Genomic DNA, 24,455 nt, shown 5'->3' with positions numbered 1-24,455 from the left:
AAAGCCGCAAGCGGCATCTAAAGGCCCTCACGACAGGCACGTCCAGTAGAAGTATTTCAATCGTTCAGCAGGTGGCGCACTAGCACCAAATTTCAATGCCTTCTGATGAATGGGTGTAGGCCTGGGAGATTGACAACTGATTCAAATTTGAGGCAGATCTTGGTTCGTGTGTCCAAACTAGAGAAATTGTTGTATAAGTAAATATGTAGGGGGCGCTATGCAGCTAAAATTAAATTTCTTCCATTGAATGGGTGTAGGCCTGCGAGATGTACCACTGAGTCAAATTTGAGCCAAATCGGTGTTCATATGTCTGAATTAATGCAATTTTCGTGAAGGTAAATTTGTAGGGGGCGCTATTGAGTGACATGGCAATTTCTTCTGATAAATGGGTGTAGGCCTGGGAGATTGACAACTGATTCAAATTTGAGCCAAATTGGTGTTCGTATATCTGAAGTGAAGTAATTTTCGTAAAGGTAAAATTGTAGGGGGCGCTATGGCACCAAATTTCAAATTTTTCTGATAAATGGGTGTAGGCCTGGGAGATAGACATCTGAGTCAAATTTGAGCCAAATTGGTGTTCGTATGTCCGAACTGAAGCAATTTTAATAAAAAAATATTAAAAATTTTTGTAGGGGGCGCTGTAGTGCAAAATTTCAGTTTCTTTTGACAGGTAGGTGTAGGCCTGGGAGACAGATGTCTGAGTCAAATTTGAGCCAAATCGGTGTTCGTATGTTCGAACTGATGTCATTTTCGTAAATGTACATTTGTAGGGGGCGCTATAGTGCGAAATTTCAATTTCTTTTAATAAATGGGTGTAGGCCTGGGCGATGGACGTCTGATTGAAATTTAAGCCAAATCGTTGTTCATATGTCTGAGCAGAAGCAATTTTTGTGATGGTAAATTCCCGAAAAAACTGTGCAAAGTTTGCAACCTCGTCGCACAAAAACGGTGTCACCGATTCAAAAAATTCAGCTAACTTTTGATGCCCCACTTCTCTAGATACTGTTCTCCGATTTTGAGCTCATTTGGCCAAACGGCTTAGTAGGAGATAGTTAAAATACAACGTCAGCGAAAACGCTGACTCAGCATTTTGGAAATTTCAATCAAATATGGCCGACTTCCGGTTGGTTTAGGGGAGAAAGAAAAATAAAAATAAATAAATGAATAAATAAAAATAATAATTATCTGAGCAAGAACAATATAGCCGTTTCTATGGCAACCACGTATTTGCCCTTTTTTGAAAGTTCTCGAGGTCCCGAACATGTGTGTGGGGTAAGATGTCACGTGTTGTGCACTTACACCCACGTGACTAACCCCGAGTGTGCGTGTCCCATTGACTCCCATTCATTCTGAGCAGGTGTAAATATGCGATTTGTGCACATGTCATATACATCGTCGGAAAGGTCTCAGTGCCGTGAATGTGAAAATGTGTGAGAGTGGCGACAGTGGCGAAAGGCGACCGCGTCACTGGCGATTTTGTCCCCATGCGCCCACTGCAGACTCAATAGGCCCTGCGCCGGCTTTACTCGGCTCGGGCCTAATTAAAGCCGCAAGTGGCATCTAAAGGCCCTCGCCACGGGCATGTCCAGTAGAAGTATGTCCATCGTTCAGCAGGTGGCGCTCTAGCACCAAATTTCAGTGTCTTCTGATGAATGGGTGTAGGCCTGGGAGATTGACAACTGATTCAAATTTGAGGCAGATCTTTGTTCGTATGTCCAAACTAAAGAAATTTTTGAATAAGTAAATCTGTAGGGGGCGCTATGCAGCTAACATTAAATTTCTTCTGTTGAATGGGTGTAGGCCTGTGAGATGTACCACTGAGTCAAATTTGAGCCAAATCGGTGTTCATATGTCTGAATTAATGAAATTTTCGTGATGGTAAATTTATAGGGGGCGCTACTGAGCGAAGTGGCAATTTCTTTTTATAAATGGGTGTAGGCCTGGGAGATTGAAAACTGATTCAAATTTGAGCCAAATTGGTGTTCGCATGTCTAACGTGAAGTAATTTTAGTCAAGATAGAATTGTAGGGGGCGCTATGGCACCGAATTTCAAATTTTTCTTATAAATGGGTGTAGGCCTGAGAGATAGACGTCTGAGTCAAATTTGAGCCAAATCGGTTTTCGTATGTTCGAACTGAAGCAATTTTAATAAAAAAATATTAAAAATTTTTGTAGGGAGTGCTGTAGTACAAAATTTCAGTTTCTTTTGATAAATAGGTGTAGGCCTGGGAGACAGATGTCTGAGTAAAATTTCAGCCAAATCGGTGTTCGTATGTCCGAACTGATGTCAGTTTTGTAAATGTACATTTGTAAGGGGCGCTATAGTGCGAAATTTCAATTTCTTTCAATATATGGGCGTAGGCCTCGTAGATGGACGTCTGAGTCAAATTTCAGCCAAATCCGTGTTTGTATGTCTAAGCTATAGCAATTTTTGTGATGGCAAATTTTCGAAAAATCTTCGCAAAAAACTTCAGATTCAAAAAATTTGACTAACTTTTGATTCCCCACTTCTCTAGATACTGTACACCGATTTTGAGCTCATTTGTCCAAACGGTTTAGTAGGAGATAGTTAAAATACAACGTCAGCGAAAACGCTGACTCAGCATTTTGGAAATTTCAATCAAATATGGCCGACTTCCGGTTGGTTTAGGGGCATGGCCACAATAATATTTTTTGTTTGTCTCCTCATGATGAATCTGTGTACCGATTTTCGTGGCTCTACGCCAAACTTTATGTTGGACATGCTCCCATTGACATAATGCATTTCCAGTTTTCAAGGGGGCGCTGCAGCAACATTTCTTTACCGACATCTACGAAACCTATATGTAAATTCAATTTGGCGCATTTCTGAATTTTGTGCAAAATTTGGTGAGTTTTCGTAAATGTTCAGGGGGTCAAAATTGAGCTCAAAGCGCAGGAGAAAGAAAAATTAAAGCCGCAAGCGGCATCTAAAGGCCCTCGCCACGGGCACGTCCAGTAGAAGTATGTCCGTCGTTCAGCAGGTGGCGCTCTAGCAGCAAATTTCAATGTCTTCTGATGAATGGGTGTAGGCCTGGGAGATTGACAACTGATTCCAATTTGAGGCAGATCTTTGTTTTTATGTCCGAACTAAAGGAATTTTTGTATAAGTAAATCTGTAGGGGGTGCTATGCAGCTGAAATTAAATTTCTTCCTTTGAATGGGTGTAGGCCTGCGAGATGTACCACAGAGTCAAATTTGAGCCAAATCGGTGTTTGTATGTCTGAATTAAAGCAATTTTCGTGAAGGTAAATTTGTAGGGGGCACTCCTGAGCGAAGTGGCAATTTCTTTTGATAAATGGGACTAGGCCTGGGAGATTGACAACTGATTCAAATTTAAGTCAAATTGGTGTTTGTATGTCTAACGTGAAGTAATTTTCGTAAAGGTAAAATTGTAGGGGGCGCTATGGCACCGAATTTCAAATTTTTCATATAAATGGGTGTAGGCCTGGGAGATAGATTTCTGAGTCAAATTTGAGCCAAATCGGTGTTCGTATGTCCGAACTGAAGCAATTTTAATAAAAAAATATTTAAAAAATTTTGTAGGGGGCGCTGTAGTGCAAAATTTCAGTTTCTTTTGACAAAAAGGTGTAGGCTTGGGAGACAGATGTCTGAGTTAAATTTGAGCCAAATCGGTGTTCGTATGTCCGAACTGATGCCATTTTTGTAAATGTACATTTGTAGGGGGCGCTATAGTGCGAAATTTCAATTTCCTTGAATAAATGGGTGTAGGCCTGGGAGATAGACGTCTGAGTCAAATTTGAGCCAAATCAGTTTTTGTATGTCTGAGCTGAAGCAATTTTTGTGATGGTAAATTCCCGAAAACACTTCGCAATGTTTTCAACCTCGTCGCACAAAAACGGTGACACCGATTCAAAAAATTCGGCTAACTTTTGATGCCCCACTTCTCTAGATACTGTACACCGATTTTGAGCTCATTTGGCCAAACAGCTTAGTAGGAGATAGTTAAAATACGACGCCAGCGAAAACGCTGACTCAGCATTTTGGAAATTTCAATCCAATATGGCCGACTAACGGTGGGTTTAGGGGCGTGGCCACAAAATATTTTTTGTTTGTGTCCTCATGATGAATCTGTGTACCGATTTTCGTGGTTCTACGACAACCTTTATGTTGGACATGCTCCCACTGACGTAATGCATTTCCACTTTTCAAGGGGGCGCTGCAGCAACATTTCTTTACCGACATCTCCGAAACCTATATGTAAATCTTTTGCACATTTCTGAATTTTGTGCAAAATTTGGTGAGTTTTCATAAATGTTCAGAGGGTCAAAATTGAGCTCAAAGCGCAGGAGAAAGAAAAAAATAATAAATAAATAAAAATAATAATTAAAGCCGCAAGTGGCATCTAAAGGCCCTCGCCAAGGGCACGTCCAGTGGAAGTATGCTCATCGTTCAGCAGGTGGCACTGTAGCCCCAAATTTTGTGTCTTCTAATGAATGGGTTTAGGCCTGGGACATTGACAATTGATTTGAGACAAATCAGTGTTCGTATGTCCGAACTGAACAAAATTATGTATATATAAATCTGTAGGGGGCGCTATGAGCAAAAATTCAATTTGTTCCATGTAATGGATGTAGGCCTGTGAGATGTACCACTGAGTCAAATTTGAGCCAAATCGGTGTTCGTATGTCTGAACTGATGCAATTTTCGTGAAGGTAAATTTGTAGGGGGCGCTACTGAGCGAAGTGGCAATTTCTTTTGATAAATGGGTGTAGGCCTGGGAGATTGAAAACTGATTCAAATTTGAGCCAAATTGGTGTTCGCATGTCTAACGTGAAGTAATTTTCGTAAAGGTAACATTGTAGGGGGCGCTATGGTGCCGAATTTAAAATTTTTCTGATAAATGGGTGTAGGCCTGGGATAGAGACGTCTGAGTGAAATTTGAGCCAAATTGGTGTTCGTATGTCCGAACTGAAGCAATTTTAATAAAAAATATTAAAAATTTTTGTAGGGGGCGCTGTAGTGCAAAATTTCAGTTTCTTTTGATAAATAGGTGTAGGCCTTTGAGACAGATGTCTGAGTCAAATTTGAGCCAAATCGGTGTTCGTATGTCCGAACTGATGTCATTTTTGTAAATGTACATTTGTAGGGGGCGCTATAGTGTGAAATATAAATTTCTTTTAATAAATGGGTGTAGGCCTGGGAGATAGACGTCTGAGTCAAATTTCAGCCAAATCGGTGTTCGTATGTCTGAGCTGAAGCAATTTTTGTAATGGTAAATTCACGGAGAAACTTTGCAAAGTTTGCGACGTTGTCACACAAAAACGGTGACACCTATCCAAAAAATTCAGCTAACTTTTGATGCCCCACTTCTCTAGATACTGTACACCGATTTTGAGCTCATTTGGCCAAACGGCCAAGGAGGTGATAGTTAAAATACGACGTCAGCAAAAACGCTGACTCAGCATTTTGGAAATTTCAATCCAATATGGCCGACTAAGGGTTGGTTTAGGGGCGTGGCCATAATAATATTTTTTGTTTGTCTCCTCATGATGAATCTTTGTACCGATTTTCGTGGCTCTACGACAAACTTTATGTTGGACGCGCTCCCATTGGCGCAATGCATTTCCAGTTTTCAAGGGGGCGCTGCCGCAACATTTCTTTACCGACATCTACGAAACCTATATGTAAATTCAATTTCTCGTATTTCTGAATTTTAGGCAAAATTTGGTGAGTTTTCGTAAATGTTCAGAGGGTCAAAATTGAGCTCAAAGCGCAGGAGAAAGAAAAATAAGACAAAAAAAAATAATAAAAATAAAAATAATAATAATCTGAGCAAGAACAATATAGCCGTTTCTATGGCAACCACGTATTTGCCCTTTTTTGAAAGTTCTCGAGGTCCCCCACATGTGTGTGGGGTCAGATGTCACCTGTCGTGCACTTACACACGTGACTGACCGCGACTGGGCGTGTCCCATTGACTCCCATTCATTCTGAGCAGGTGTAAATATGCGATTTGTGCACACGTCATGTACATCGTCGGAAAGGTCTCAGTGCTGTGAATGTGAATATGTGTGAGAGTGGCGACAGTGGCGAAAGGCGACCGCGTCACTGGCGATTTCGTCCCCATGTGCCCACTGCAGTCTCAATAGGCCCTGCGCCGGCTTTACTCGGCTTGGGCCTAATAATCTGAGCAAGAACAATATAGCCGTTTCTATGGCAGCCACGTATTTGCCCTTTTTTGAAAGTTCTCGAGGTCCCCCACATGTGTGTGGGGTCAGATGTCACGTGTCGTGCACTTACACCCACGTGACTAACCCCGAGTGTGCGTGTCCCATTGACTCCCATTCATTCTGAGCAGGTGTAAATATGCGATTTGTGCATGTCATATACATCGTCGGAAAGGTCTCAGTGCCGTGAATGTGAAAATGTGTGAGAGTGGCGACAGTGGCGAAAGGCGACCGCGTCACTGGCGATTTTGTCCCCATGCGCCCACTGCAGACTCAATAGGCCCTGCGCCGGCTTTACTGGGCTCGGGCCTAATAAGACAAAAAAAAAAATAATAATAATAATCTGAGCAAGAACAATATAGCCGTTTCCGTGGCAACTACATATTTGGCCTTATTTGAAAGCTCTCCAGGTCCCCCACATGTCTGTGGGGTGCGATGTCATGTGTCGTGCACTTACACCCATGTGATTGACCCCGAGTGGGTGTGGCCCATTGACTCCCATTCATTCTGAGCAGGTGTAAATATGCGATTTGTGCACGTCATATACATCGTCGGAAAGGTCTCAGTGCCGTGAATGTGAAAATGTGTGAGAGTGGCGACAGTGGCGAAAGGCGAACGCGTCACTGGCGATTTTGTCCCCATGCGCCCACTGCAGACTCAATAGGCCCTGCGCCGGCTTTACTGGGCTCGGACCTAATAAAACAAAACAAAAAAAAATAATAATAATCTGAGCAAGAACAATATAGCCGTTTCCGTGGCAACTACATATTTGGCCTTATTTGAAAGCTCTCCAGGTCCCCCACATGTCTGTGGGGTGCGATGTCATGTGTCATGCACTTACACCCATGTGATTGACCCCGAGTGGGTGTGGCCCATTGACTCCCATTCATTCTGAGCAGGTGTAAATATGCGATTTGTGCACATGTCATGTACATTGTCGGAAAGGTCTCAGTGCCGTGAATGTGAATATGTGTGAGAGTGGCGACAGTGGCGAAACGCGACTGCGTCACTGGCGATTTCGTCCCCATGCGCCCACTGCAGACTCAATAGGCCCTGCACCGGCTTTACTCGGCTCGGGCCTAATAATCTGAGCACAAGAACAATATAGCCGTTTCTATGGCAACCACATATCTGGCCTTATTTGAAAGCTCTCGAGGTCCCCCACATGTCTGTGGGGTCAAATGTCACGTGTCGTGCACTTACACCCACATGACTGACTCCGAGTGGGCGTGTCCCATTGACTCTTATTCATTCTGAGCAGGTGTAAATATGCGATTTGTGCACATGTCATATACATCTTCGGAAAGGTCTCAGTGCCGTGAATGTGAATATGTGTGAGAGTGGCAGCAGTGGCAAAAGGCGACCGTGTCACTGGCGATTTCATCCCCATGCGCCCACTGCAGACTCAATAGGCCCTGCGCCGGCTTTACTCGTCTCGGGCCTAAAAATTAAAGCTGCATGCGGCATCTAAAGGCCCTCGCCACGGGCATGTCCAGTAGAAGTATGTCCATCGTTCAGCAGGTGGCGCTCTAGCACCAAATTTCAATGTTTTCTGATGAATGGGTGTAGGCCTGGGACATTGACAACTGATTCACATTTGAGGGAAATCATTGTTCGTATGTCAAAACTAAAGAAATTTTTGTATAAGTAAATCTGTAGGGGGTGCTATGGAGCCCATATTCAATTTGTTCCATTGAATGGGTGTAGGCCTGCGAGATTTACCACTGAGTCAAATTTGAGCCAAATCAGTGTTCGTATGTCCGAGCTGATACAATTTTCATGAAGGTAAATTTATAGGGGGCGCTATTGCGCGAAATGGCATTTTCTTTTGATAGATGGGTTTAGGCCTGGGAGATTGACAACTGATTCAAATTTGAGCCAAATTGGCGTTCGTATGTCTGAAGTGAAGTAATTTTCATAAAGGTAAAATTGTAGGGGGCGCTATAGCGCCAAATTTCAATTTTTTATGATAAATGGGTGTAGGCCTTAGAGATAGATGTCTGAGTCAAATTTGAGCCAAATCGGTGTTGGTATGTCCGAACTGAAGCAATTTTAATAATAAAAAAAAAAAAAACTTGTAGGGGGTGCTGTAGTGCGAAATTGCAGTTTCTTTTGACAAATAGGTGTAGGCCTGGGAGATAGATGTCTGAGTAAAATTTCAGCCAAATCGGTGTTCGTATCTCCGAACTGATGTCATTTTTGTAAATGTACATTTGTAGAGGGCGCTATTGCGCGAAATTTCAATTTCTTTTAATAAATGGGTGTAGGCCTGGGAGATGGACGTCTGAGTCAAATTTGAGCCAAATTGGTGGTCGTATGTCTGAGCTGAATCAATTTTTGTAATGGTAAATTCCCGAAGAAACTTTGCAAATTTTACGACGTTGTCACACAAAAACGGTCACACCAATCCCCAAAATTCGGCTAACTTTTGATTCCCCACTTCTCTAGATACTGTACACCGATTTTCAGCTCAGTCGGCCAAACGGCCAAGGAGGAGATAGTTAAAATACGACGTCAGCGAAAACGCTGACTCAGCATTTTGGAAATTTCAATCAAATATGGCCGACTTCCGGTATTTTTAGGGGCGTGGCCACAATAATATTTTTTTTTGTCTCCTCATGATGAATCTGTGGACCGATTTTCGTGGCTATACGACAAACTTTATTTTGGACCTGCTTCCATTGATGTAATGCATTTCCACTTTTAAAGGGGGCGCTGCAGCAACATTTCTTTACCGACATCTACGAAACCTGTAAATTCAATTCAACCATGAAAAATTCAACCATGTAAATTCAATTTTGCACGTTTCTGAATTTTGGGCAAAATTTGGTGAGTTTTCTTAAATGTTCAGGGGGTCAAAATTGAGCACAAAGCGCAGGAGAAAGAAAAATAAGACAAAAAAAAAAAATAAAAAAATAAAAATAATAATAATCTGAGCAAGAACAATATAGCCGTTTCCGTGGCAACCACATATTTTGCCTTATTTGAAAGCTGTTGAGGTCCCCCACATTTCTGTGGGGTCAGATGTCATGTGTCGTGCACTTACACCCACATGACTGACCCCGAGTGCGCGTGTCCCATTGACTCCCATTCATTCTGAGCAGGTGTAAATATGCGATTTGTGCACATGTCATATACATCTTCGGAAAGGTCTCAGTGCCGTGAATGTGAATATGTGTGAGAGTGGCGACAGTGGCGAAAGGCGACCGCGTCACTGGCGATTTCGTCCCCATGCGCCCACTGCAGACTCAATAGGCCCTGCGCCAGCTTTACTCGGCTCGGGCCTAAAAATAAAAATAATAATAATGATCTGAGCAAGAACGATATAGCCGTTTCCATGGCAACTACATATTTGGCCTCATTTGAAAGCTCTCCAGGTCCCCCACATGTCTGTGGGGTCAGATGTCATGTGTCGTGCACTTACACCCATGTGACTGACCCCGAGTGGGCGTGGCCCATTGACTCCCATTCATTCTGAGCAGGTGTAAATATGCGATTTGTGCACGTCATGTACATTGTCGGAAAGGTCTCAGTGCCGTGAATGTGAATATGTGTGAGAGTGGCGACAGTGGCGAAAGGCGACCGCGTCACTGGCGATTTCGTCTCCATGCGCCCACTGCAGACTCCATTGGCCCTGCGCCGGCTTTACTCGGCTCAGGCCTAATAAAGGCCCCTTTTGAGTGGTTCTAAAAGGAGACTGAAAATACAAATTACAATCACCCACTGAGTCACAGAAATAGATAAAACAAAAAGATGGGCCTTAAACAGTATTTTAAATTGGAGTCAGTGGTCAGGATGGGGGGTGTGGCAAACTGAGGTGGGAGGGACAGTCTCCTTTTAAAGACTTCAACTGACCAATAACAGCCAGGTGAGGCAAAACATGGCAAGTGCACCTGATAACCACTAACAACCTGTGGACAAGATCCAACCAAGCAAAAGAGCAACTGTTATCTGTGTCTGGAACAAATGACACTGAAAAGGGGAGCGTGAAGTTGGTTCCGTAAACGGAACCAGTTCCGAGTTCCGAAAACGGAACTGCTCCGTTTACGGAACCAGTTCCGTTTTCGGAACTCGCAACCAGTTCCGTTTAAGGGTCCAGTCCCGTTTAAGTGTCATGGAAGTAAGCCGTGCTCCGACCTCCATGCACCGCTTAGCGTCCTCCAAGCCCGGCTCCTGCGGGGCTTGGAGCTGCTCTAACCCGCAGTGAATCGCGAGAACAAGCCGGTCCTCCACGGACCTCGGATCTCGTTCTGAATAATGCTCTCCCATCAGGTCCGACCCATAAATTAATACACATTTGCACTTTTCTGCTGTTTACATTTTCTTTAATGTTGGTGAATGTCATTTATGACTTCCTTAATGTAATCTTTTCATCAGCTACCGGCTACGTATAAATTAAACGGACCTCGGAAGTCCAGTTCGTGCTGGTTATGAATGAGCTTTCTTGGATCTGCTTATTCGGAACCAGCTCCGTTTAAGGATCATTGAACTAGTTTTGTTTCCCGAACTCAGAACCAAGCCATGCACCGACCTCCAAGCCCCGCTTTGCCCGCATCAGGCCCTCCAAGGCTGGCTTCTGTGGGCCTGGGAGGTGCTCTAAAACGGGGTGAACCGGGAGACCAAGCCGCCTCTCCACGGACCTTGGATCTAGTTCCGAATAATGCTCTCCTTCAGGTCTGAGCCAAAAAGTAATACACATTTGCACTCCTCTGCTGTTTACATTTTCTTTAATGTTGGTGAATGTCATTTATGACTTCCTTAATGTTAACTCCAACTCCCACATCGCCGCATGCCATGGAAGCCGTCCTAGGGGTTCCAAACGCCGGCTTCTGCGGCTTGCAAAGCCGTGCAGTGAGCCGCTTTGACTCGGGGCGTGGATCCAGTTCCGACAACCGTTTTCATTCACAGAACTCAGAACCAAGCCGGGCTGGAAGCTCTACTTTGACCATGAAAAGATGACAAATTGCATTTTACACCAATTATTTGCATGTATTGATCGGGTTAGTGGTTAAGAAGTTATTAAACATTTTAGAGCAGTAGATGATTTTGGACTGTGGTGGTTCGAGTCTTTATGGGTTGAATAGAGTTATTGTGTCATACTGTCATATATTCCTTGAACGGTATGATTATAGAACGTTATGACATGTTTAAAGTTGTATAAGGAATAAAATTATACTACAGTGTGATATAGGAATGACTCGTGCGCTGTCCATGGTGCTGTATTACACATATGCGGCGTACGGGGCTAATAGAAATACAGGTAAAGTCATTGTTTAAAGTAAAACCAAAACTTTTCTTGAACACAAAACAACAAAAAAAACAACAACAATAAGTTCTCAATAAAATCAGAAGAGTGACTCCCCTGAAACACCTTCTTTCAAACACATTCAAAACAAAGATAAACTTTCTCGGATCTGCTTCTTTGTAAGGGTCTCGGATTCAGCACAATGGACAGCGCACGAGTCATTCCTATATCACATTGTATTATAATTTTATTCCTATACAACTTTAAACATGTCATAACGTTCTATAATCATACCATTGCTGTTTCTAAAAGGTTCTTCTGGAGATCCATTGTTGGAGTCTGTGTCCATAATCATCTTTAAGGCTTTTGAAACTGCGTGCAGTTCCTGCGGAGTCGGCATTTCCTCATTCAGAGCGAATGATTCTATATATATTGCTACCGGTGATTCCAGTTCGAAAACTTTACACCCAGTCCTTATTTTTCCGGAAAAGCTGCTTAATTGCTTGTTTTTGGACTAAGGAAAGTAATTCACACAATCCACAACAGCTCCAACTACAGTATAACAATGAAAACATGATGATGATGATGAATGATTGACGGAAAATCTCGTCACTGGCAGGGAAGCGTTGGAAAGCAATTGATGGAATATCTCGTCAATGGCAGGGAAAGAGTTAAATTCACTAAGAAACCACCTCTCAAACAAACTGCTGTCAATCATTAACCGTACATTCTATCTCAAAAATTCTTGTAGGTGAGGCTTGTGGTGAGTCTTGTGAATGTATCGATGTATAATATGTGGAAAAAAGTCAGAACTGAATGAGCAGTGAAGTTTGTCATACATGTAAGTGACAGAAATTTAACATGGGAGTGAATGAGACCATAACTGGCACTCTGTGCACTTAGAGGCCTGTAGATACAAAACATTTTAAAATAAACATGTGAACAGTCTCTGAAAGAAGAGATTTTCTAACATTTTGATGTATATTTTGTTGCTGAAATCCCAGAAATATGAGTTATGAAGAGTTGTTTCTAGATTTTCTAACATAAAACCCTACCCTCTCCACTCTAAGTTGGAGTGAGAGGATTTCAGCCAATCAGCTATCAGCATTCTGTTCTTTGTGTGTGTATGTGGTTTGGTGTATTACGGTTTTGTGTGAAAACCGCATGTGATATTGTTACAATGTGTCACATATATAATTGTTGGGCCGGGCCGCACATTTGTTTTGAAGTAATAATTTTAGGTTCAATCATGTGGGAATGGTAGCCACTTGGATGAGCTAATGCAAAGTGCTGATTCAGTAAAACAGTAAACTTCATCTACTTGCAAACAAAGTCATTTTACAGCCTTATTAGTGGAACCTATGACACACCACTACAGTGGAGTGGTCTGTCAGGAAGAAATGTGTTAAACCCATAAAGACCCAGTGCTACTTTTGTGTCAGTTCCCAAATTTTTTTTTTTTTTCTGAAGTGATTGATCATCATTCATCATAATAATAACCTCTGTATTTTGAGTTTTGTTTTGTTTTTTTGTGAAAATTGTGTATTTCCCTATATTTAATTCACTGATCATGTAGATGTTCATAAAAGCTCAGATTAAAGTTGAGGTTTATTATATCAGAAAAAAGAAAAAAAACTGAAGAACAAGTGACTGTCCTAGCAAATATGTCATTAACTGAACATAAACCCAGTGTTTAGGTTCCACTGACATTGATCCAACTCCATGGGTTTTATTGGTGAATCAGTGTTGTAGAAGATAACGGTGTTTCCACCCTCACTACGGAGCCCACTATGAGCTAGCTCACTATGAGCCCAAATGGGTCATATCTGAAGACTATAAAAAGATGACAAACTGCATTTTAACCCAATTATTTACACATATTGATAGGATTAGTGGATCAATAGATATTAAACAATTTACATCAGTAGATGGTTTTGGTTAGGGCATGTTTGGGTCTTAAAGATTAATTAGATATCTGAAACTCTGAAATTCTACCTCAGCTGCCATGTAGACCTGTCAATCAAAGCCTGACATGGCAGACATCAGTGTCTTACAAAAAAATGACTTAGTATTGGAACCAAATGAAATGGTTGAGACGGGAATACTCATTCCCGTCTCTGGGGAAAAATAATTGACAGCATTTCAGAAGATTGGTGTAGATATATGGGTCTTACAGAGGCCAAAAACAAACAAACAAAGGGAAACAAAAACTCCACATCGACTCCAGCTGCAATTATTGATGCAGTGTTTCATCTATAAATTGGTATGACTTAGTCCTGGGGCTCATCTCACCAAAAAAGACTGAGTCCCTCTGATTTTTTGTTGAGTCCCACTGCTATACTATTGCATCCCGAAACAAAATGATTTTAAAAAGTATGTTTGTTTGTTTCATCATCTTCATTATCTATAACAAATGATTCAGTGTCACACATATACACCATTCTACACACACATAAACAGAAAGTGAAACACAATCATATTTTCCTGAACTGTTTAATGAACAAATGAAAGAATGACGATTTTAAAACATGTTAAGGTGATATGATTTCAGACTGGCCAGTGGTGGCACTCTTGGTGAGCGATTGATAAATCCCAACAGTGACATAATGGTCAAGTTTCTCTGTAGGTCAGCCACTGGGTTTCTTTTTAATTTCCTTCAGTTCATAAAGCTTCCTCTCCTTTTGTTTTTTCCAAATATCAAGTGCCTTTGTATAGTTGAAGCTCACTCGTTTGGGCTCCATTTTAACTCACTTGAGTTTGTCCTGAGTATCTATATTGAGTAGGGTGACCATATTTTGATTTCCAAAAAAAGAGGACACTTGGCTCCACCTTGAGACACTTGATCACACACTATTTAATTACCATAATATTCTGTGCAAGCACCCATAAACTATGACTTTTTTTTAGCCAGTATATTCAAACAAATCTTTTTAATTCTCAAACAAAGATATGAATTTGAAAGAGAATAAAACTCACCCAAGCAAAAAAAGTCATTGCAAAATCAAAACCTATAACTTGCAAACAAATCGTCTGTTCTTATTGTGTAAAGTACTGGTATTTTGCTCTTTCTTTGTGTAAAGTACTGGTATTTCGCTCTTTTCACAACATGTCCTCTCTGTTTGTTTCTTGCTGCTGGCTTTGCAGTTATGCTCCCCACTTTTCCGTTTGCGCGCCGTGATTCTTTGTTTACAAACCTCTCGAGTGGGTGGTTTCTTTAAGAGATGCATCCTCATTGGCTAATACATTTTTGAGTGACAGGTTCATCGAGTGAACTACTCAGTCACTCGGATGTTGTTTGTGTCAAGTTCAGGCGTCACCGGACTATCCATCCAGCGGACACGCAAACACAGAGACCTTGTTACCCCTTTTCCACCAAAAAGAACCTGGTGCTAGTTTGGTGCTGGTGCTAGAGCCAGTGCTTAACTGGTTCCAACCTGGTGCCTCCAAAGAACCGATTTGCGTTTCCATAGGCCAAGAGCCAAGCGGAGCCAAGTCAGAGCCATGTCATTACGTCATTGTAAAACGTGATCATGTGACTGGGTCTAGTGCGGGAGCGCTCGCCCAGAAGCAATTGCTGCTCTTGTGTTTACAAGACTATCTTGCAATCCACAGGCGAAAAACACAAATATTCACTCTGTGGCATGTGTCATAAACATAAATGTGGGTTTCTATATGACATAGGTAGAAACATAATGCAGGAATAGTCTGTAAACAAATAACTAGTGAGGTCTGCAGAGCAGTATTGTTACCCAAGTTTATGTGAGGCATAGGAAAACACGGACAAAATTAACTTTATGCATTTCAAGTGGGTTTATTCACACTGAAGTAAAAAAAAAAAAAAGGCTCAAATAAAAAAAAATGCTTGAAAATTTTACAAAAGGGAAGAAAAATCCAGGTGCTGTTCCTGTGTGAATCTGCCTCCTCGTCCATGGGCAACAACTGTAAAGAACAAAACAAAGAAACCGTGGTTTAATTTGATATGTTCTCCTCAGTGATGACAATAATCCTGTCTCCTGGAACGCGATTCAGTTAACTACTTGGTTCAATTCTTCAATTCTGCCTTTTATCAACCCACTGAGGAAACAGTGTTTTGGAGACAACACAAAAATGTCATTGTTAGCTTGTTGTTAGCATACCAGTAGCTAGCATTTTATTGTCTGTAACGCTTGTAGCTCCCTTTAATCTCTTAAGTTGACTTTTTGTAAATTAACCATGCATTTGAGAAACAAAACTTACCAGTATCGTTTGCCGCTGTTTGAACCACGGACTCGTCCACAATCAAAAGCCACTAGTCTGTGTCTGCTGTGGCCGAGTTCAGTGCACCGGTAGTGTGATTCACCGGTCCCCTAAAACCCAGTCCAGCAGTTCCAAATGTGGGATTCTTTTCAGCTAGCTGCTGCATCCAAGCTTTCTTTTCTGATCCCTGTAGTCCATCTTTAACTTCTTTAGTTTGTTTAGAAGCTGGTCCAGAGTCTGGTCGTAGCCATTTCTCTTTATATTTTTTTGAACACCGGCTTTGTGCGAGAGGCTCCCTCCAAGTTGTCTTGGACTTCGGATGAAGCTCACAGTGCCAGAAAGCACTGGGTCTCCTCCTCTGTCCACTGCTGCTTGTTTTTGGCATCTGTAACTCTTTTTCTAAAAACTAAACTAAACTATAAAAAACCCGCTGGTTGTAGTTTAAAAAATGCCAGTTCATAGCTTTCGCTGTTCCTGTTTGGGTCTGTAATTCCCGCCCTCTAGTCTGGCCCCGGTTTAACCCAACTCAAAGTTGGCGCCTGCCTGGAACCTATTTTGAACCACTTTGGAACGACTTGGGCGGTGGAAACACAAAGAACTGGTGCTAAGTCAGGCACCGGCTCCGAACTAGCCCTGGAACAAGTTTGGTGGAAAAGGAGTATGTGTTTGTGTGTCCACTGGATGGATAATCTAGTGACGCCTGAACTGAAAACGAACAACTTCTGGGTCACTGAGTGGCTCACTCGATGGAGCTGTCACTCAAAAATGTATTAGCCAATGAGGATGCATCTCTTAAAGAACCTTCTCACCTGAGAGGTTTGTGCCAAAACTGTAAACAAAAAATCACTGGGTGCGAACAAAAAAGCAGGGAGAGTAACTGCAAAGCCAGCAGCAAGAAACAGAGAGAACTGTAAACAAAAGGACATGTTGTGAAAAGAGCAAAACTTTACACAATAACACAGACCCTTTGTTTGCAAGTTATAGGTTTTGATTTTGAGATTACTTTTTTTTACTTGGGTGAGTTTCATTCTCTCTCAAATTCATATATTTTGTTTGAGAATTAAAAGGTTGTGTTTGAAAAAAAAAAAAAAATTCCATAATAAACCTTGAGAAAATATTTCAGTGAAACAGGCTGCTTGGAATCATTTTGTTATTCTAGCTGTAAAAATGTCTTAAAAGCTGCTGTGTGTATATACTTGTGTCCTTTTTTTTCCTTTTTTTCTCTTAATAACTTCAGTGTAGTTTTTGCACTTAGCAAATTCACACTGTGGGCCAGATTGGAACCTTTTGCAGGCTGGTTTGGGCCCATGGGCCAGTTTTATACAATCATCAACACTTCATTTTATTGTTGTGCCTTTCAGCTGTAAAAATGAATAAAAAAAGGGGAACACATTTTGTCGCAAGAGTCTTAGTGCTGAAACCGGTGCATTGGTATTCTATGCCTTAAACTCATCATCTTACGGTGTGATACACACTTCTTGTATAATGCATAACAAAGTAAATGACATGACACAATGGAATAAGCACCGCTCAACTCCAGTTGCAGTGGTGCACAGGTGCAGAAAGATAAAAAGATGATGAAAGATGATTGAGTAACAGCATTTTTTTTTACTTTCCTCGGTCTATTTTAAGTTACTCCTCCCTTTTTGCAGTGACACAACCACCTTCGCAGACACTTGTTAAAGGCATCCTGTAGCTCCCTGTCTTCCTCCTCCTCCTCCCATCCCTGTTTTCTTTTTCTCTCTCTCTTTGATTTCTCTGTCATATCTTCACAACCTAATCCCCCCCAACCCCTATTTTTATTTTTCACGGTGTCACAGACGAGCTTTCTCCTCATCTCCTTCTTTTTACTCCTCTGCATCGCTTCATCTACTCCCCCCCCACACACACACCACACACCCCTTCCTGTCTTTACTTGCACCTTTTTCCTCTAACTGAATTCCCTGTCACAAACTGGGAAAAACAAAGGGACAGAGGGGTCACGTGACCAAAACAGCACATCTTGACTGGAGCAGATGGGCTATATATGTCAGTGCCAGAGGCATCTTGATGGGGAGGATGCTTATTTATGGTGATTTGTTTATTTAGTCATATAGCTGTACTTTCATCTGTTACTTAATGTGTCATTAGTGTTTGCCATTTGTTATATACCAGCGAAGGAACAGCAGAATAATCAACAAAAATAAGACTACACTGTAAAAAAAAACCCTGTAAAAAAGAACGGTATTATTCTGGCAGCAGGGGTGCCGAAAAAGTACTTTTAAATAATGGAAAATAACCATGTCATAAAAATACGGTAATTTTCCATAATTAAAATACAATTTATTACCCTAACTTTACATGAAATTTTTGATATTTTTTGACTCTTTAATGTTTCCATCCATCCATCCATTATCTTCCGCTTCTTCCGAGACCAAGTCGCGGGGGTAACAGTCTAAGCAGGGACGCCCAGACTTCCCTCTCCCCAGACACCTCCTCCAGCTCTTCCGGGGGGACCCCGAGGCGTTCCCAGGCCAACCGAGAGACATAGTCTCTCCAACATGTCCTGGGTCTTCCCCGAGGTCTCCTCCTGGTGGGACATGCCCGGAATACCTCCGTAGGGAGGCGTCCAGGAGGCATCCGAAACAGATGCCCGAGCCACCTCAGCTGGCCCCTCTCGATGTGGAGGAGCAGCGGCTCTCCTCCGAGCTCCTCCCTGGTGACTGAGCTCCTCACCCTATCCCCAAGGGTGCGCCCAGCCACCCAGCGGAGGAAACTCATTTCGACCGCTTGTATCCAGGATCTTGTCCTTTCGGTCATGACCCAAAGCTCATGACCATAGGTGAGGGTAGGAATGTAGATTGACCAGTAAATCGAGAGCTTCGCCCCTCGGCTCAGCTCCTTCTTCACCACAACTAACCGGTACAGCAACTGCATCACTGCAGACGCTGCACTGATCCGTCTGTCAATCTCACACTCCATCCTTCCCTCACTCGTGAACAAGACCCTGAGATACTTAAAGTCCTCCACTTGGCACTGGCAGGGCTGCCCTTTGTCACCGGTTCTGTTCATAATTTTTATGGACAGAATTTCTAGGCGCAGCCAGGGGCCGGAAGGGGTCCGGTGTGGGGACCACAGGATTTCATCTCTGCTTTTTGCAGATGACGTCCTGTTGGCCTCATCAAACCTGGACCTTCAGCGTGCCCTGGGGCAGTTTGCAGCCGAGTGTGAAGCAAGCGGGATGAGGATCAGCACCTCCAAATCCGAGGCCATGGTTCTCGACCGGAAAAAGGTGGTTTGCCCTCTCTGGGTCGGTGGGGAGTCTCTCCCCCAAGTGGAAGAGTTTAAGTATCTTGGGGTCTTTAATGTTTAATGAAGAGTATTTACATGTATTAAAACAATGAAATTTCCTATAAATATGGACGAACATTGTTGTAAAACAAATAATAGGGCTTAGAATTGCAGAAAAGTTCTGCTATTAGTTGGTGTTTTTCACATAATTTTATGTTGAAAACTTGTATATCAATTAATATTTGATGTAATAAAATGATATACCACACATACAAACATTTAATTTATCTTTCAAAACCTGTCAATTAACTGTTAATAAACTAGTCTGGATTTTAATTCAGACACTTTGCCATTAATTTAAGTTGATATAAAGTATAAACATAATATTTACAAGTTATTTCACATTCATTCATGTGGCTTTCTTACATAACTTCTTATTACAGAAGTACAATTTTGACATAAAGCGACACAGGCCATAGAACAATAAGATGTCAGCCACAGTGCAACTTAAGTAGCACAGGATGTGCTTTTAGTTTGGCCAGTTCAATGTTTGGTTTTGAATTGAACTTCACTATCATGGAACAGGAAAGGCATTGCTCTGCCTTTAGCTTTCACTCATGGTGCGCCTGAACAAAAAACAAAAAAAAAAAAAAACAAAAAAAAAACACAAAAAGGCCAGTAAACATTACCATACACATATTAACCCCAACTTTACACTAACACCACAACCCTGCTGAACCCCTGCACATAAAAATAACACATAATCAACAACATGCCCAATACTCACACTGCAATGCGGCAAACATACCACAACATTTTTACTTTTAAAAACTGCCATAATACAGATAACCTACCATTTATATTTACAATATTCTACTGCTAATTCAAGAATATGTGAAGTGTTGTGGTTGAATGACATACACTTTTCAGTAAGGGTCTTCGCCACCTTCTTCTCTGTTGTTCTCTCCCCTTTTTCTACCCCCACCCCCCATGTCAGGTCAGGCATCGAAATGTGGTTCAACAAAACTCATAATAAACACAGTAGAATATCAAAGGGTGCTTCATATACTTTATGAAGTTACCCTTGGCAAAGCAAATTTGTTCAGCACCAAAAGGAGCCAGACTACCATTCTGCTGTTCGGACGCTGGACAAGACAAGTAGAAAAAAAAAAAAAAAAAAAAAAGTAGTGTGAGGTACTCTCTGGTAAAATGTCCAAATAAAAGAGGATACACAAGCAAAGGTGTCAGAAAAATGGGCAATGACGACTGGGAGTACAGTTGGTGTCGGCTGCTGCCTTATCGGTACAGACAGCTGCCTGTCAGCCAGCTGAGCCCATAAAGAAGAAGAAGAAGAAGAAAAAAAACAAAAAAAAACAAAAAAAAACTGCAATAATACAGATAACCAATCATTTATATTTACAATATTCTACTGCTAATTCAAGAATATGTGAAGTGTTGTGGTTGAATGACATATACTTTTCAATGAGACTAAATGGTACAATCCACTGATAAAAAGTGTATTTTGACTGTTTATCAGTGCTTATACATGTTATACTTTCACAAAAACACACTTATTCAACATTTTTGTTGTGAAACCTCCCGTAATTACACAAGATATTTGTCAATTAACAAACAAGTCTTGTTAAACTTACAGAACAAATACTTCTTTTACGGTTAATTGTCAGTAATTTTATCTCATTTTATTATTTTTTTTTTTTACAGTATTAAACTTTAAATTAACAGTTTAATCTCATAAATAGAAAATAAATATTTGTGAAATTACGATACATTTGCAAATGAATACATTTACATACAATACATTTACATTTACATTAACTGCATTTTTCTGTGAAAAAAAAATCTTTTAAAAAAATGGAAATTTTATGGTTATTCAGTTAGTTTTTACATGTTATTTTACATTTGACCTGTAAAATCACAGTCTGTTTTTGTAATTTCATTGATATTTTCCTGTATCTTAAAAATACAGGAAAAATCTGTAAAATGAATGGTAAAAATTCTATTAAATTACAGATTTTTTTTTACAGTGTAGTGTGAGCGAAATGAGAGAAAAGAAAGTGAGATGGAGAAGCATGAAAAGCACAGGGAGGAACAGACACTGACACTGGAAGGAAAATTTCTGAAAAGTGCAGAGAAGCCCAAAGCCTCCTATGATGATACGGTACTATGGGATCCATCCTCTGCCTGTCCTCGTCCCCGTGTTCAGCACCCTGGTCTGAAGTGGTGATTCGTGGCTGAAAAAAGAACATGAGCAAAGTCTCATCACCGCTGAGCGTCAGCACATCAAACCGCTTCGGCGTCCTGTCTGTGGAGGATGCTCCGGCTCCACCCGCCACAGCCAGTGTGCTCCCCATCCCACCTGTCTCGGTCCCGGACTAGGCTCCTGCTGACATCTTGGTTGCCTCTGAGCTAATCATGGGCGACGGTCGTGACACCGGTCCCCTCGTGAAGCCTCCGATCCAGGGTCCCCGCTCCTCTGCCCAGCGCCAGCTTCTCCGGGAGGCGGTTCGCCGTCACTCCGGCGGTCCACCTGTGGAGTGTCCACCTGGAGGGTCCAGTAACCCTTCATCCTCAACACCGTCTCCTCAACCACTTTTCCCTCCGACCACCGCCATCCTTGGGGACTCCATCATCCGTAATGTCCGATTCTTTAATACTATAACCAAGTGTTTTCCCGGTTCCACCGTCTGCACATCCGTCTGCACATCTGTGCAGCATTATAATATGCCCCACCCATTAAAAATATTATCATTATTATTATTATATTATTATTATTATTGTTGTTTTTATAATTCAGGTATTTATTTATATATTTATTTATTGTTGCAGGGTAATAATTCACATACTGAAAACATCACCACCAAGATCAATTGAGAAAGAACACGACTGCCAAGATCATGTTAAAAAATAAAGGCAAGCTTTAATAAAATGCAGAATGCAAAAAGCATACTTACATATTTAAGAAAACAGTGCCAACACTTTCAAATTAAAACAAACTTTTAGAATAAATAAAAATGACAACATTTTCAAATTAAAACTAACTTAGAATTTAAAAAGTCAGTCTAAGTCAGATGTGCTGTCCTCACAGCATGTGACTGTGCAGCTACAGCCAACTAACAAAAATACAGTAGAGTCCAAACAAGGCTTTCTTTTCTGAGTTGGAGGTTCTCCTTTACTTGACGTTTTCTTTACCGTTTTTGCAACTGCAAGATACAAAATACAAACAACTTAAATTACTAACAGACAGTTATTAATTACACTACACATGTAATGCACTCACATCGCTAGCTTGAATAGCTTAAACGTTAGCTTCATTACACGTTCACAGAACAGCTTCAATCAACCAACTTCTAGAACTTAATATGGTTTTCGGATATATACACTTACAAAGACGAAAATTTTCCAAGGCACAGAGTAGTAGAGCACACTTAGCGAACATGAGTTTCTCTGAAATTTAACTGCAGAGAAAATAGCGAACGGCAAATATATGTCGAAGATCATCTCTATCAAAAGAGCGCTCACTCTGTATACAACCTTAGCACACAGTGAACACAAAGATCCTTAATGAGGCGACATCTCACTCCTATCAATTCTTAAGCCAACTGCATTTTAACAGATTTTAACATTTATCTATTATCAACTTATTGTAACTTATGAAAGTAATTTATACAACTTATGAAACAAGTTTGGTCTTTGACCTAAAAATATCACATCAGATAAGTGTTGGTGTCAGCTTCTTTGAGGGTGGTCCAGTCCAGTCTTCTGTGGTGGGTAGAACATGTGTTGGGTTCTGCTGTAGTGTGTATTGGAGTGCAGCTCAAAGGTTAGAGAGCTCCAGACTCTGGAAGGATGGAGGCCTTACAGTCAACCCAGATGTCCCATCAGCAGTGCCATCTTCTTCATCGGACGTCATTTCCATTGTGATCCCCCTCCAAAAATATCCTCCTTGGTGGCCAGTTCACCCTCTTTTGCCTCCAGCTGCTGTACAGACAGAAGTATCATCAGTGCTGCACTGTGAGGCTAACAGAATAGTAGAGTGTGGTGTTTGTGATAGATTAAGATTAAACACAGATTCTTATAAATCTTACCGTCTTTATTCTCTGCTGTGGGCTGAAACTTTCATGGCCTCTGCCTGGACTGTTAGATCTGGTTGGCTGTATGTGTAGTTCCATCGGACTGTTTCATTATGTCTTACAGGCCACTGGAATTAAAGTATACAAGTTAGGAAGAGTTAAAAAAAAAAAAAAAATAGATGCATAGGATTATAACAATAGAGAAGCAAAACACAAAAAACTATTAAAGTTACTTAATCAACAGGACTCCACTTTCTAGTCCATTCAAGCCTGGACTTGCAGCTGGAGCTGCCATTAAATGAGAAGTCACTGCTTCATTGTGGGGTGAGCTCAGTCTGTGAAAACAAAATAGAAATAGTTCAGAAAAAGCCTACATTAAAGGCATACATTTACTTCTGTAGAGCAGAATGGATCCAGGCTCTTTAAAATCTTACCCTTGCTCTGGTTCATACTGTCTGTTGTTTCCTTCACTGTTTTGCAGATGGTGCACACCTTCCTAAAAAAATACAAGACAAAAACTAAGTCACTTTGAGGAACAAACACCTCCAGGTTCAAGCAGGTCAATGTGACAGATCCATTACTTTAATCAGTTCTACAAGTAAAACCACACTATCATACACTGTGCAGTTAACTAAGAAAGTCACACAAAGATAAAATTCCCACCCAAATAGCACACATCTAATAATTAATTGAATATGTACTTACCACAATTTTTGGATTGTGCACCAGCCTTTTTGTGGTTCTTGTCCACAGCCACAGTCTGGTCGCTCATCCAGCAGTGTCTGCCTTGTATTCAAGTCAATGAGTTGTTGTCTCACCTCCACTGTAAACTGCTGTCTCATGTATGACCCCATTTGCATTTGCATTCCTCACAGCGGGACTGTTTACATATGAAAACCTCACATAGCCCAAGGGGCTGGGGAGGGGTTACTGCCAAGCCTCTCTAACCAGAGGTTGGGAATTCACGGCAGTTCCCGGCAGATAGAGAGAATTTTCTGTGCTGACTTCAAATTCCCACTAGTAGGTGTTAGTTTGAAGTTCCAAAGCAATTTACAGTGACATTAACTGACGAAAACCCCACTTTTCATGCAGTGAGCCCTCACTCACACCAGCTCACCTCTGGGGAACAATCTCTCCACTGGTCACTATCCCATTCCTGTTATTTCCGGTTCACGTAAGGGGTTTCACATTGCTAAAAGGCATCATAATACTGCTAATCTCTGCTCATTAACATACACCTCAGTCACTGGTACTTCCTTCTCTGTAGGGCTATGTAACTGCCAATCTGTGGTGAACAAAGCAGATTTTATTGCCACCTATGCCAACCACCTAGCACTAGACATCCTGGCTCTCACTGAGACCTGGATTACACCCGAAAACAGTGCAACCCCAGCCGCTCTTTCT

At 41.4% G+C, this 24,455-nt stretch overlaps 1 protein-coding gene and 1 long non-coding RNA gene across 3 annotated transcripts in view; one reads left to right on the top strand and one right to left on the bottom strand.

The window, feature by feature from the left end:
• plppr1 (phospholipid phosphatase related 1) overlaps nt 1-24,455 on the top strand; it is a 261,050-nt gene that overhangs the window by 93,567 nt on the left and 143,028 nt on the right. The window lies entirely within an intron of this gene.
• On the bottom strand, nt 23,131-23,691 carry LOC115429457 (uncharacterized). The gene is made up of 3 exons (XR_003936787.1): nt 23,486-23,691; nt 23,285-23,386; nt 23,131-23,179 (listed from the first exon to the last, which is right to left on the bottom strand). It is a non-coding gene; the product is annotated as an uncharacterized LOC115429457 (long non-coding RNA).

The sequence above is a fragment of the Sphaeramia orbicularis genome, chromosome 12 (assembly GCF_902148855.1).
Source record: "Sphaeramia orbicularis chromosome 12, fSphaOr1.1, whole genome shotgun sequence".
Lineage (NCBI taxonomy): Eukaryota > Metazoa > Chordata > Actinopteri > Kurtiformes > Apogonidae > Sphaeramia > Sphaeramia orbicularis.
This window is presented reverse-complemented; position numbering and strand designations above follow the sequence as displayed.